Below are 15,200 nucleotides of genomic sequence, written 5' to 3' on the forward strand. Positions count from 1 at the left end.
CAACCAAGAAATAAAGGAGGGGAAATTTTCTACTTATTTTCCTTGCAGAGGAGGGACGGATTTTGTCCATGTTTGGATATTGTAATGCTGCGTAATTATCCCGACTCCTTAACGTGCAGAGCCAAAAGAACGGGCGAGGAAAATAGCGAGATTTGCGAAGCCCCCCTCGAATTTAAATCCATAAAGCCCATGTGTCAAACTCAAGGCCTGCGGGCCAGATCTGGCCTGTGAATCAATTATCTTTGGCCCACGTGCTGATATTTAATTAGTATTACAGTTGGCCCGCCGGTATATTGCGTACACCACCATAATACTACAGGTACCACAATGCACTGCGAGTCTTGGAACATAATCCTGCGGGTCCGCGGGCGTGAGACTGCACATGCACTCATCAACAGCGAGAATTTTCAGCTAGCCTAGCCCTCTCCCTCAAAATGGCTGAAGTCAAACGAAAGGTGGGCTCTGAAAGCAGGAGTTTTCAAACTGGGGTCAGGGCGCGCACCTAAGCTGCTCACACACTTGGGTGAAAAAATGTTTTTCTGAAAACGCTAAAATATTTTGTCTATTCTGCCTTGTATTTACACAAGGCCGGCGCTTTCACTGAAACTGCACATTTCCAAAAACACTCTCCAGGGTGGATACGTTTGAAAACGCTGCCTTGCCCGGCTTTGTGTAAATGCCGAAACCGATCATTTGTCACAGTTCTAAACCCCCCTCCCTCCCCCTCCCCCTTGCTAATGATCAGCCTGCAGTCTTCCCATTAACCTCCACTGCAACAAACCGCAAACAATAGTGGACAAGAACACACGGTGCTCGTAGAGCCATCGTGGATTGTGTGCAAAGTGAAAATAAACAAAACGAAAACGATTTGCAAACCTCCTGTTTTACTTTATTAGTATTTCATTTATTGAACTCGAAGCAGAAGTTCAACTCTGTCCTTTATCCACGAGCGATCTTTCTTTCTGTTCTCAGTGGTGCTAATGTTAGCGAGCTGCTACTTCTTCAAACACGGCATGCTCCAGGTGTTTTTCTCCTTCTCCCGCTTTCAGTTAGTAAACTTGCAGAGCCACGCCAGGCTTGGCATAAATACTACATCATTTTCAGTAGTTTCGAGCGTCTCCGTGTAAAGAGGAAACATTTTGAAGATGGCTTTTTTTTTGGGGGGGGGGGGGGGGGTTGTTTTTTGTTTTTTTAAATAAGGGTTTCAAAAAAATGCCGTCTTTGTGTGAATGGCCCCTATGTCAACGACTGATGACTGACTTTGATGAAAATAAACAAAACATCACACAGATCTTGTCTTACTGATCAGCACCTTCACTCCTGAGGATTTCCTCAACTCAGAGCCTGACCCCAAACATTGATGAACTCGTACACGAGACGAGATACAAAGTGGCTGGCTCAGACAAGTGGGCACCATGCAGCAGCAGACTGACCCATTTTTAGTTTTTTTTTTTTGCATTTCTTGCTACTGCAGACCATTTGATTTTTCTTTTAAGGATATCTTCTGAGTTGAATGGACACTGGAGAGGTTGCAGAGATAGAGCCATAAGAAATGCATGCAATTTTCAACATCTTTAAAAGCAGTGATCGGTGAGGATCACAAAGCAACAAACTGAGTTCGATGCGGTTTCAATGTTGCACTATTTTCTCTTGCTATAGAAAAGACGGATTTGATTTTTCTTTGAAGAAATCATTTTCTTTGCTGTTGTTTGCCAGCTGAAAAACGTTTTTTCTTGAAATTATTGTTAGAGCCATAAGAAAATATTTTATTTGTTTATTCATTTAGTTAGTTTAATGATTCATATTCAAGCAACGCCATATAGCAACGTTATATAGGCTGGGGAGGTCCAGATTCAATATGAGCAATAATTTCAATACGTTTTTTCAATAAACGTTGAACCAGTCCGACCCTCCGCTCGTACCATTTTATTTTAATTTGGCCCTCTGTGTATTTGAGTTTGACACTCCTGCCATAAAGCGAAGGGATTCTCCACCAAATTGGTGAAGCGTCATGTCTAAATTGTTTGACGGGCAAACAACAGCGAAATAGAAGCAATCAAGACACTAGCGCAAATCCTCCACTTGAGTATCTTCTCGCTTCATTTAGACGGCAGATTGTTTTGGGTCTGCGCCTGATTATCTCCGTCTCGAGCATGCGCACGTCTTTTGGTATTTAACAAAGATTAGCTTTAAATTCATGATTAACCTTTGTAATGCTGCGCGCACATTGAAAAAGGCTGCTTGTCTTTACCACAGCGACACAAAGGAGGAAGCTGTATTATCGTTTGGGGGGGGGGTGAAATTGAGGTGCGGGGAGCAAATGAGGCGGCGTTATCTGCCCGCTGCTCGGCAGGATAATGAAGACAAATCTTGAGACCAGAGCGCCATCCCATAATGAATCCGAACGGATGACTTCTTTTGCTTTCTTTGAGGGGATCTTTTAATAAAAAACTTCATTGTGACTCCGATGAGCTATCGCCAGGCCCCCATATCAACGCAGGCAGCCTGGGCTCCCTGCTTGCGGGGACGAGTGCTTGCCATTGTTTGGAGGGCTGTGTTAGTGAGTAATCAGACATTAAATGAGTCATTTCTCCAAATCTATCTCCAAGTGGGGATGTAATGGTTTAATTTGCCAGGCAATGTGTTGCGCGCCTCACATGTAAGGACGGGCCCAAGCGCTGCTGCATCTGTTGCTCTGGAAAATCAACGCAACACAAATGTGCAAATATAACCTTACAGTGAACCTGCGTGCACAATCGAGAGCGTGCCGAGGGGAGCAGTTTACTTGTACGGTAAAGCACATCTGCACTCTGCATGTTTCTCCCTCATTAAACATTGAGTGAACGAATGAAAAAGTAGCATAACTGGATTTTACAGCTTCTCCAACAGCTCCACATGTGAATATTGCGCTATTGCTTGAATAAGGGACACTTCTATTCACAAGTCTCACAAAAGCTCGAAGTTACAAGAACTGTTTGAACTTCTCTGCTGTTGCAGATAAATTCCACAACCACATGCACCAACAAAATGAAATTTATTTAGTCTTCCTCTGGAAGCTGACATCAAATTCTACATCTAATCTGTAGCGAGCTACCAACCTCTGAGGCAGCCTGCAGCCTTGTAATCCTATTGCAGTTTTCTTTTCCCTATAAAGGGTACATGTTGTAAAGAGGCAGGTGTGTGATGAAAACTCAATCTGAAGGTGAGAACAGAAAAAAAAAAAAGTGTGAACATTTTTGCTCAGGCAAAATCACTCATTATTTTCTTTTCTTTTTTTTTTAGGATGCATCTTAAAATATTTTCAGAAGAAGAATTATCTTTAAGCAAGGTAAAATGAAATATGCTTACACATAGCTGTAACATAGGTTTAATACTAAAGGATAGAAAAAAATGACATTGGCGTCGCTTAACTGTGTTGGAACTTATTAACAGTGATAAGTGAGCTGTAATGACCCTTCAAGTTTGGCATTGAAGCAATATTCAGAGAGAAAAAAGTAAGTCAGAAAATGTAAATTACGTACATAGATTTGTTCAAATCACAGCCTGTTAGTGAAATAAAACTGAAGAAAAAAACAGCTACGAGTGATCACAACCCGTTCACAACCTGGTGAAACTATGAAGCGATATTCTATATGGCAGGATGCTTGCGGCAAGCTCTATGGACGTCGTGAAAATCTGCAGCTCGGCTTCACTCACTGAAGAAGAGTTGTGGGGCGCCCTGACCCGTCCTTGCAGTCCTTGCCAGTAGGGACATTGTGTTCTGTAGCATACTACTAATACTGCGAACCGTGTGGAACTGCTAGCATAATGCACAGCGCTTTTGTATAACTTTTTCCCTCCTTCTGTGCTGGTGTTTTATGGCATGCGTTTCATGGAATACCGCTTCCTACAGGCGATTTTTTTTTTTTCATCCGTCGTGCCACCTTGGTGATCAATGACATCACATCGCACCCAAAACATGATCCACTCATGACCAAGCGACACAACACCTGCGTTTTCCAGCAATTATATCACATTTGTTTATTTGGTGTGAACACACCATGAAGTCCTGGACCAAGACCTGGCAAATATTTATGCCACTTTGAATGCTTATTCTAAGAATGTGACTTATTGTTTAACACAGTAATGTATGTTTAAATGTGGTGTTGCTTGACCTCTTAATGCAAGGTTTCCTAGTTGCCTTCAGCTACATGTACAGTCTTTCACTTGATCTTCGTGTTATCACTATAGCAATTTTATAATTTTAGTTCCTATTTTTGGTTGAATGGACGTCGAGGGTTTAGAATGTTAACCAGTATTGCGTTGAGGTCAAAAAAATATTCACAGTCCCGTTGCATCAATTATGTTACCTTTGTTTGTTGCTTGGAGCTTAAAAAGGCTACAGCGTTTTTTTGCTCATTGCTCATAAACTCACAGGAAACTACACCTCAGGAGTGAACGCTGCAATAAAAGAAAGCAGCCAGTTTTTTCAGCGCCTCTCTTTTTTTTTTTTTTTTTTTTTTTCTTACTTGTGGATGAATGTTCTGTTTTTGCACTGCATCGTTATATACTGTGATTCAGAGCATTAATATAGTAGCTAGAGCATCTGGACAGAGATGCGGAGGCAGTTGCTGGGACTCTCAGGTGTCAAACACTGCAGCTGCTCATCTGAAAAGCTCTGTTCTTGGTTGTGCCTCAGGGTTCCGTCTTCAGTCCTACATCATTTGCCCAGAAGACGCTCCCCTTCCTTATCTTATTCATAAATGTCAATGTGCAGCATCCTGCTGTCACACATACCAACACGTACGTGTGATTTAGATAAAAATTAATACTTTTTTTGTCTTTCGGCAACAAATATGTTATGCTTGTGAAGGTGCAAGCTCGTCTTTGCTCAGGACTGCACACATTTCAAGGTTGCTGAGTGAATCAAATCCCTCTGAGACAGTTACGGAAATCTCATATTACGAAATCACAGACACATCATTATTTTTTATTTTTTTTGCAACACAACCCAACCTTAGCAAAAGAAGATATTGTTACATATTATTACATGTTGCATATTGTTCATATTTTTAATGTTCCTTTTTTTTATGCCAGGCTTGCTAAATTGTCTCCAGGCTGCACGCAGCATGTTGTAGTCCAGTACATAGCTGCAACAATAATTATACTGTTTTTAAGCATTGTTTTCTTTTACTTTTTGTTTCCTCAAGGGCAAACTTTGTGACCTTGTGTAGGTTTATGTTCTTGCCAGCAAGATGATGCTTGTGCACAAGACTGCATGTCTTAGTTTGTATTGTTGATGCAGAGGAATGTTGTGTAATCTCTGTTTTCTCGGTGTGTTTTCAGATTAACAAATACGATTAAGTGTAATAGGACATAAAACACAGAGTGTTTGTGAGTCTAAAAAGATGAAACCATGCCTTTTTTATATAAATAAAAGGAAGGACATTTTACAGTTTTCTGTAGCTTTTTCTGTTTAGGTTTATGGGTGGCGTCCCTTTTTCGGGACGGTTGTGTCAGTCTCAATAGGTATAATTTGTTTATATTAAGTTATTGATTTGGCGCCACCCGCTGCCCTTCGTCTGTTGTTGTTGTTTGTTGTGATTATTTTTTGTTAAATCACTAAAAACATCTTAATTTTGAAACCCGCTCGTGGAACTTGTTTGGTGGTCCCAATTTCGTTACTAACCATTTCCCCCTAGACTAAGTGGTTCGTAACACTGGCTATTCTCCTTTCAGGAAATCAGGAGGAACACCAGCACCACGGACAGCTCCCTTGGTACACTTCGGCAGACGCGTCAGTGTGACTGAAAAATCAAGGTCAGATCAACAGCGCCTTAGATTACGTTCCTGGACAGCGCTCTCAGCCAAGAGATAGAAAAGAAAAATCACTGTGGTCGTCATGACGCTGACAGGATTTGGTGATTTTTAGTTGTTTAGTAAAAATCTCACCACCAACCTGCACTACAGCCACGGCAATGTTCACACTCAGGCATGGCCACGCACACAGCGGAGCTTCAAGGGGGCAACGCACGTGATGACACAAGTGTGACAATGTTTTATCGTTTCTTTCAAATGCAGTGAATCAAGCAAATTACGTGACAGGATGCGGCACCAGTGAATCAGAGGATCATCTCAATTGTTCCACATTTTCTAAATTAATTTCGTGAACCTGTCTAAATAATACAAAGTGGTTTTGCGAAATGTAAAATATGATTAGAAATAAAAAAAGACAACACAAACACAACCCCCTCCAAAATTAAAGAAACTGGAGCCATTTCACATGTTTGAATACACTCGTCAGTTCCAGCGCGCTGACTGGCAGAGGTCCACTGGATTGTGTCTGGAAATATCAACTGTCGCAACACACATGACAAATCGTACGTGAGCAGCGTGTAGCCCCGAGGCTGCTAATTCCCTGCAGAAAATAAAAAAGAGCAAACCTCCCTTCATAAAAATCAATAAAAAGCAGCACTGGGCTTGCGCTGAGCGCTGTCATACAAGCTGAGAGAACAGAGCAAAGCACACTGATTGACAATTTTTACAAGTCTGTGTAGGAGAGGCGGCTCGCATACTAAGCCTGAAGAACAAAGGCCGGTCTGAAATTGTCCTCATTTATTAGATTTTTACCTGTCAAATTACAGCTCGGTCATTACCTCACCCAAGGTGCTGCGGTTCTGGGGAAATGAAACGTTGTAAACCTCTACCCACACTATTTCATCTTTAGCTGTGGCGTGCAGAGATGAGCAGTTTTGCTGGGAAATTATTTTGTGCTCATGATACTTTTACTGATACTGACGCACAGACCAAACCTCTTATGCGCGTGACCATGTGTGCCACGTAGGTTGCAAAATACTTTACAATATGAATGAACCAGTTTTTAGGATCTTTTATACGCAATGTCGGCCGCAATGTTCCCTTTCTATCAACTTCAAGTCATGAGGCACCTGTGTCACCTCGCATGACATCATGTGTAATTGTCTGGGCATTGATTTGGCACTTGTGGTGATGCTGTTAAAAAAAGACACAGGGGTTCAGTGCTTCCTGCTAAAACAGGCGCTTTGGTGTATATTCATGCTTGAAAGGTGAAACAATGGATTCTTTTTAACTTCTGAAGAGTTTGTTGACAGGCTACATTGTTGATAGATAAGGTCGGGAAATGGAATTTTGAATAGGATGTAACTTTTAGTGTTTCAAAAACTTTTTTGCACTTTGTTTTGTTGTCACCGAGGACTTGGTAGCTATATTTACTTATATTCTGGGGGGTGGAGGCAGGGGCCAGAGCTTGACATTTTGTTCTCATGAGTATTCATCTGCTCCTACGGAATTAGAAGCGGAGCAGACAATAGAAGAGCAAAAGCTCAACCTTCAAGCTGGCAGGACCCAAGTACCTGACAAAACACTTGATGTTTTTTCTGTCTTTCTTTCTTTTTAATGAGGCCCCAGCAGTTGATCAGGCTCCTTTCAATATGTGAAACACTCATCATTCCGCTTAATGACGTCCCTCCTCATCCTTGATAATCTTAAAATCTCCCCGCTAATGGGAAAGGGCCTTGTTCCAGTGAAGTCTTTTCATTAGACGGCGCTCCCAGGCAGGAGTGAGGAACATATTTCAGTCACTGAAGCAAGTGCAAATCTCCCGGCACTAACCCTCTATTTCCCCTCTGCCTCTAAAAACTCTTCCCGCCCACGTGAAAAAAAAACAAAAAAAAAAACAAACAGATACAAATGGTTTGGCTGAGGCGTCCAGATCTAAACAAATCTCCGACTGAGTGACGGGATCGTGATCTCTGAAGGCAGAGAGCATTAATCTGACAGGCATCGCAAGACATGGGCGGGGCGTGAAATAAGACAAGGATGCTCTCAATCCACTGCCGTCACATTCAATTCTGAGAGCTCCGTAATGGTGGCGGTCCTCTTGAACCTCTTGATTCTTTTTTTTTTTTTTATTATTAAAAAGGTGACCCTGCCAAATCCGTTCACCTGCATCGCATCCCTCTCAGGGGACAGTGTATAACGCTGGTTGGGAATAGCACTAACGTCCTGGCATTTTATTCGTTGACCGGGGGGCGGAAGCAGGCTATCGTGTCTGCATTTTTGACTGCCTTCACGCGGCCCGGACAGAGACATCTGGCCCGCGGGCCGTAGTTTGGCCATGTCTGGACTAGAACAAAATAAAAATGGGGGTGGTACAGTGGTGGGAGCCATTCTGGCAGCGGGATCGGACTGGGGGTCATTTTACCCGGAGTAGCCAGGAGGTTTTTTTTTTTTTTTTATCAACCTTGGACTAGGATTGAGATGGGACAAGATTTTTTTTTTTTTTTTTTTCTGTGGGATCAGGACAGGACAGGAGTGAAGAGTCCACTCCCTTGTCACCCTCTAGTGTGGACCAAAGAAGCTTGTGCTTCCTGCGCGATCATGTATTATGGAGTTTCGCCTCCAATATGTAAATCTGGGCGTTAGCCTAGTTCCACCCCGTACTGTAGGTTACAGTGACGACTTATCTATTATGTATGAAGCCAGGACAGGAGCGAGCCGCTCCTGGCAGCCCAAGCTTTGTGGCGAGGATGCTCTTGCTCTGTTCCGCAACACCACCACCACCACCACATCATAAAAGGGCAGGAGTAACAGGGGAGGGAGCTCCCAAAACACTCATACTCTCTTGGTCCCAAATCTGTGCAGACTTTGGAGAGCGGCACCCCCACCCGTGCCTTCCGCACTCGATTTTGCCCGAGCTACTTAAAATAACAATGGCATCCGCAGGATTTGGATGCCTGGGAGATACACACGAGTGGGGGGGGGGGTGAGCATGAAGTTGTTGCTAATCCTCTAATTTCCCCTCGCGAGACTGACGTGAAATTCTAGTCTGATCAGTAATCAGTCCACAGGGGAGGCAGAGAAGATCTAGGTGAGTCGGGGTAGACGCGCCAAAAGAGGAAAAATGAGGCTCGGTGTAACATTAACATCACAATGGCCGGATGACGGATTGGACCCGCGGCGCTAATCGCGGAGCCGTGACTGACTGAAATCACAAAAAAAAAAAAAAAAGGCAAAGCGGAACCTGAGAGTCAGTCCAAGTCAAGTGGGGTCTCGTTTTTTGGACCCAGCGCTCAACATATCGGTGGCTCGGACGATGGAACGAACATGGCAGACATCAACTGGGATCCCGAGTCAATCACGGAGGGCTCAGCAACGCGCTCAACAACAAGAAGCTCTAACAGGGTTTATTTAGAGGAGGAAACAAACATGGTGATGATACGTGCTCTTTGAGAACGGCCCTGTCGATTCGGGTTGAAGTCGCTGATCAACAGCTTGTGCATGAAAACGTGTTGGTTAGAGAGGAACTTATTACATATGGCTCAGATATCTGGCCTTAGTATTGATGAAAACAGGTTGCGATGATGTCATTCATTTAATTGCACAAAATCCACTCACGTGAGAACTTTCCGATTTACTGCATCATAAGGCTGAAACTCCTGAGAGCTTTACAGGTTTTGAACTAATAAAACCCAGTAAGTGAGTCCGGGGGGAAGAGAAGAAAAAAAAGACAGTGACAGTGCTTTCAGCTCAATTTGATGACTTCATCTGTGAGTTCCATACACACCGTGGGGTTAATCGGACCAATTACTTGTAATGGCCCGGGTTCATTAGAAAATTTACAAAGCAAAGCCAATAACATGAGAGCATGGTCTTTCTCAGCCGTATTAGCCTTTTAGCTGCGTGTTGTTCAGTTGCGCTGGCGCCCAAGTGCACAGACTTTGCAAATTCACAGTAACAGGAAGTCCTGTACTTGTTATGATGTGCCCGAATAGCAATGATGGTAACACTCACACACGCACACAAACACACACGCGCGCACACACACACACACACACACACACACATTCACAATAATCGCGTTACGCCGGTGACTGTTCCAGTGAAAGTAGGGAGCGAAGAGTCACACCGGAGGGACTCAAACAAAAGTCAGCTCGACTCGGACTGAGATATTCAGGGAAAATTAAAGCTCATGATAACATCGGGCACATTTTACAAGATTAATCTCTGGCGTTTTCACAAAAAAAAGCTCTCTGATCTCCTGATAAAGAATAAGACGGCCAAGGAAAGCGAGCGCAAGAAGAAAACCCCGAGATTCATTTGCAGTTTTAACAGGCGTCCTTGCTTGTCTCGGGCCGCTCGCTTCCGCCCTTTAAATCGACCCCCTTTACCCGTCAGCCCCTAAAGAAAAAAAAAACAAAAAAAACACAACTTCATCAAATATTGATTGCACTCTCTTTGCTTGCGTCTCTCACTTCTGATTAAGAAAAACCGCCGCGGAGGAGAGAGGAGAAAAACTGCGTGCTTGTCTCGTCTTGCCCCCGCATGGAGTTTTCAGCTCGAGCAGAGCCAACTGGGTAAACTCCATCAAACAAAATATAATCACAGGAAATTGTACACAAGACGCGGTCCCGCTTTACACCCCCACCACCAGCACCAGCACCAGCCCCACCTCTTCCCCCTTCACCTCCTTCCCACACGAAAACTCCTGACGACGCCAAGCAGGATTTCCACTGAGCCTGTTCATTAGTGCCGCCGTACATCACAGAGACACCTCGGCTTCTCCTTGGGGTGGAGGGGTGGTGTTGGTGGTGTTGGTGGTGTTGGTGGTGTTGGTGGTGGTGGTGGTGGGGGGGGGGTTTAGAAATTGTAACACCTCCCCTGGACCGCCATTCACTTTCCAATGAGAATCGTAAAGCCCTCCTGTCAGGGAAATCCCTCAGACTACGCGGCCCGCTGCTTTCATCTTACCTTCCCCATTACTCACACATTTTGTTTCCAGGAGGAGCAAAAAGCGAACAGAGAGAGTGTATGTCCCAGTTTCTCTGCGGATAAACAGCAGGGGGGGTGGGGGGTTGGGGGGGGGGGGTGTTCGTGTCAGCTATACCCGGATATGAAAATAACACGGGCTGACCTTTAAACACCTTTTTTTTTTATCACACACTTTTTTTTAGTTGTTCATTACAAGGCTTGTTTTTTTTTGTTTTTGTTTTTTTTTTGTTTAACAAATTATTTGGCCAAGATTAATTACCTACACCTGCACCAGGGGAAAATCAAACAACGTGGCCTGCAGCTTCCTGATTGCTGATTATTAAGCTGCCTCTCCTCGCCCATACAGTAGCCTAATTGTGGCAACATCAGCCGGCTGTCGCAAGTGCCGCTTGCCCGCTGGGGGGGGGGGGGATTAAAAAAAATAAATAAATCACATTTGAATTTCATCACAGACCGTCTTCCGGTCAAACGAGGCTGCCGCGTGCCTCCCCGAGAGACACCCCGCAGTTATGAAGCGTCGGTGCCCGCGCGCGCTCGCGCGCTCGCACGCAATTAAAGACTAACAGTCTGTGCGGCAATTTGCATCCCGCGACGCGAACACATGGCACGCGGAGCTTTACAGTAGAGGGGCTGCGTTTGCCTCGTCCTCGGGGGGGCGTCAGTGACCATCAGCCTTGACTCCAAGCCCTCACTTGCAGGTCAGGGTACAGGGGTTGACCATCCTTTTGAATAATCCAACGCGCGTGTTCTCAGCTGTGCAGCCCCCCCCCCCCCCCCCCCCCCCCCCCCCAACACACACACACACACACACACACACACGTTTTTTTTCTTTTTCTTTTTCTTTTTCTTCTTCTTCTAATTCTTCTTCTTCTCCCTCGCCTTTGCCCCTTATAACTTATATCAGGCGAGCCGCCAACACCGGAACTTTCAACTGGTCGAAAGCGGCGATGCGGAGTTAATTGGCACAGCAGGCTTACAGGACACAAAGGGCCATTTCTTCTGAGAGCTCATGAAGCTAATTTACAGGGTGTAGCGTTGTAATTAGTTTGATCAATAGTCTATTACTGGGGGGGGATTTAAATAAAACGTGGACTGCATGGGAAACGCTCGCACCGCACGGATGAACGGCCGCGTTTATAAAAAAATGTCACCGGATCCCGTTCTTTGCGCACGCGGGCGACGATGTGTTTATCTTTGTTTTGATAAGTCGCACACGGGAATTCTCGCACGGATCGCGGAAATAGCGCGATGCCGGCGAGACACCCGAGTGGATTTTATTTTTTATTTATTTATTTATTTATTTATTTATTTATTTACCTCGCAGGAGGGTCTCGGAGGCGCCTCTCGGGTCGATCTCAGGAGCGGAGGTGGAGGAGGCGGATGACGGTGCTGGCGGCGGAGCACGGGGCGCGCGTTGGCGCGCTGTCGCTCCACGGGATGCGTCCGCGTGCCTCCTCGGCCACTCTCATCACGGGCTCATCGTGCTGGTGGAGGAGAAGCCGCAGGGCAGTCGGCTCGGCTCGGCTCGGCTCGGGATTCGGGATGAGTGCGACCGGAGTCCTCGCTCCTTCCAAGAGAGTGCTCTCCGTGTCGCGCGGGGGAGTCCGTGCGGTGGGGGAACGCGGAGAGAGTTGTGTCTGGACGGGGCTGCTGCGCGTGCAGCAGCGCCAGGGTTGGAGGGTTGGAGGAGGGAGGGGTGTCGGGGGAGCGGGCAGGAGCCGTCTGCCGTCAGATGATGAGGGCAAGGTGCTCTCTCCTCAACTGATGCTCTGCAATCGCCCGGCTGGCTGGCTGGCTGGCTGGCTGCTTGCTCGGCTGCCTCACGCAGCTCTGCCCCCCCCCCCCCCCCCCCCCCTTTACCCCCCCAAACACACACACACACACACACACACACTTAAACGCAATAATCCCCATTTTATCGCCTGCCTTTAGCCGAAAAGCCTCCTTAACACTGTCACTTTTAGTCTTCCCTCCTGTGGCTGCGTTTTCCTCCACAGTTTGGAGCTGCGACCAGGGGATTCATTATTTAGTCGTACCTTTGTCATTCTACTCATATTTTTTTTAATGGTTGTTGGATTTCAGTGGATATTTCAATTAGTGCAGTGCTGTACACCCAACATTAACACTTTCTTGTGCGTGTTCTGTCTTTGCCTGTAGGCATCTCTTCAACACAATGCAGCTTCCGCCAGCAGTCAAGCGCGGTAAACTAATTGGCGACTCTAAATAGTCAATAGTTTGGATGCTGAACTCGCACCTACTCAGTACTCTAGTCTGCCCACCAAACATTTGTCTTTGTGTTGTTGTTTTTCTACTGAAGGACACTGTTTGATTTTTTATTTTTTTTGGATTACATTGTTGTTGTTTTTACCCAAAATGCACTGCGCTCTTGGGTTCACTTACTCGTTCAGTCCGCTCGATAGTTTATTTGCATTCGCATTGACGCGAACCACACCAGGGTGCACACTTGTGGCCATAGTCGCTTGGTTGGTCCTATATTTCGCTTTCGCATTGGCAAAAAGTGTCCAAACTATTCAAAAAAGTGACGTCTGGTACTTAGTTGCAAAGTGGCCCTGCAATGAACTGGAAGTTTGTCCACGGTGTAACTCGTCCTTCTTCCCAAGCCAGCTGGCATATGCTCCAGCACCCCTGCTACCCTGAGCGCAGGAGAAGCATTGATAGAAACTGGATAGATTGATTGATCCAGCAGCATTAACCCTCGGTGTTAAAACCTACCTTTGTCTAGCACGAAGCATAAATCTCTGCAGTCTGCAGGAAAACTCTGCATTGTTTGGCAAAGTACTGTATGATCTTGGAGACATTCTCACAGTCTCACTTTGTGATCTGTTTAGCAAGTTTCAGTCAAAGTTTTATTCATACTCGGTGTTAACGCTTTGCCGTTGATCAATGGTTTCCTCTCTCATGCCCGACTTCTGCCTTCCCCTGCTTTGGTGACGTTATAGTTGGGATTTGCAATCCTGGATGTCTAACAGACCGCAAGTCACACTACAAGATAACATGAGCGGAGAATCGGGTTTGAGCAGCCTTGATTCGGGAGCGCCCCCACAATTTCTGAGAGTGAGGAATCGGCCTTCAGATCGGCCGGATTCTCCAGTGGTGTGAGCCTGGCTGAATTTGATCAAGTCCAAAACTTTTTTAAAGTAAATAGTGAAACATCCACATTGTATTGTACATAATGTCAGCAGTCTAACATGCAGCGATTAGTGGATTTTATGTTTATCATATATGTAGCAGGATTTTTTTCAGTAGTAAATTATTAAACCATTCTGTCAAGTTTCTGAGCTAGGGGAAGACCATAAACTACCGTGGGTACAACAGAGTCATTATATTCCTGTGCAGGGAATTTTTCTTCATTTTTGACCTTATTTTGATTCACATCTAGGGTGCCATAAAACAGAATTCTAGATTCTAAGCCTCTGCGTTTGTTGTTCAAGGCATCATGAAGAAAATAAAAAATAAAAAAAAAATAAATAAAAAGACCTTAGTCACAGATTTGAAAGAAGAAATGACCAACTACTGGAAATTATGAATAACCATTTACAGTTTATTCAAACCATTAAAATCAGCCCTCTGCAGTTTAGCATCTTTAGGGCAACCTTCTTGGCATTTTTAACATGAAGTCACAACAGATGGATGAAAGCTCTTAAGAGAATGTAATGAAGTGGCAGAAGTGGGGGAAAAAAACAATGCAAATGTATTTATGCAGCACATTAAATCTCTGAAAGCCACATAAAGTACCTTACAAATTGCACAGGTGAAAGCATGAGGAAACAATTAAAGCAAAATGCACAGGGGAAAAGGAAAAAAACAATAAAAGCAAACACATTAAAACGCAAAGAGGGAACTAGCAACGATAACAGCAGAAATGAAGGCAACAGGCAATAAAAACACAGATTAAAAACAGGAAAACCAACAGGGAAACAGATTTTTTTTTCCCCAGTGGTAACTGGTTTACGAGGCTGTCGCAAGCAGTCAGGTGTCAGATGAGGAGCCCTTATCTTCCACCATGTATGAAGCTGAGGAGGAAAACAACGGCAAGGCAGGCCTTTGGAATATGCATGAGGTCGGAAAGCAATTTATTTTTACAGTGAAAATGCAACTTTAAGCCACTTACAGTGGCACTTAATAAATTCAGATGGCCACGGTTCCTTGCTTTATGACAAGTAGTCCCACCGCTGCTCCCAGTGGTCCCGCTGAAACGTAAGAGATAAAACGGATGTCATGTCGGGGGCTGCGGATGCATCCTGGGGGAGAAGTAAAGCACCTGCGCTGGGAGGAGGGCTGCGGTATCGTTTCAATACGGAGGTGGTGATGCACATTTGGTAACGTGCCTCTGCAATCGCATTTCGTTTGGCCGTTCATGTGAAAAGTCACGAGGAAAACTGCAATCTAAA

The 15,200-nt window shown here is 44.9% G+C and overlaps 1 protein-coding gene across 1 annotated transcript in view; it reads right to left on the bottom strand.

The window, feature by feature from the left end:
• hs3st1l1 (heparan sulfate (glucosamine) 3-O-sulfotransferase 1-like1) overlaps positions 1-12,553 on the bottom strand; it is a 31,705-nt gene extending 19,152 nt beyond the window's left edge. Inside the window, exon 1 of the mRNA XM_076050052.1 lies at positions 12,106-12,553. The gene's annotated coding sequence lies outside the window, so the exon portion shown is untranslated. The remainder of the gene's footprint in view (positions 1-12,105) is intronic.
• Positions 12,554-15,200: the final 2,647 nt, after the last annotated feature.

The sequence above is a fragment of the Nelusetta ayraudi genome, unplaced genomic scaffold (genome assembly GCF_046127955.1).
Source record: "Nelusetta ayraudi isolate G7.1 ecotype Tasmania unplaced genomic scaffold, CSIRO-AGI_Nayr_v1 ptg000122l, whole genome shotgun sequence".
Classification (NCBI taxonomy): Eukaryota; Metazoa; Chordata; class Actinopteri; order Tetraodontiformes; family Monacanthidae; genus Nelusetta; species Nelusetta ayraudi.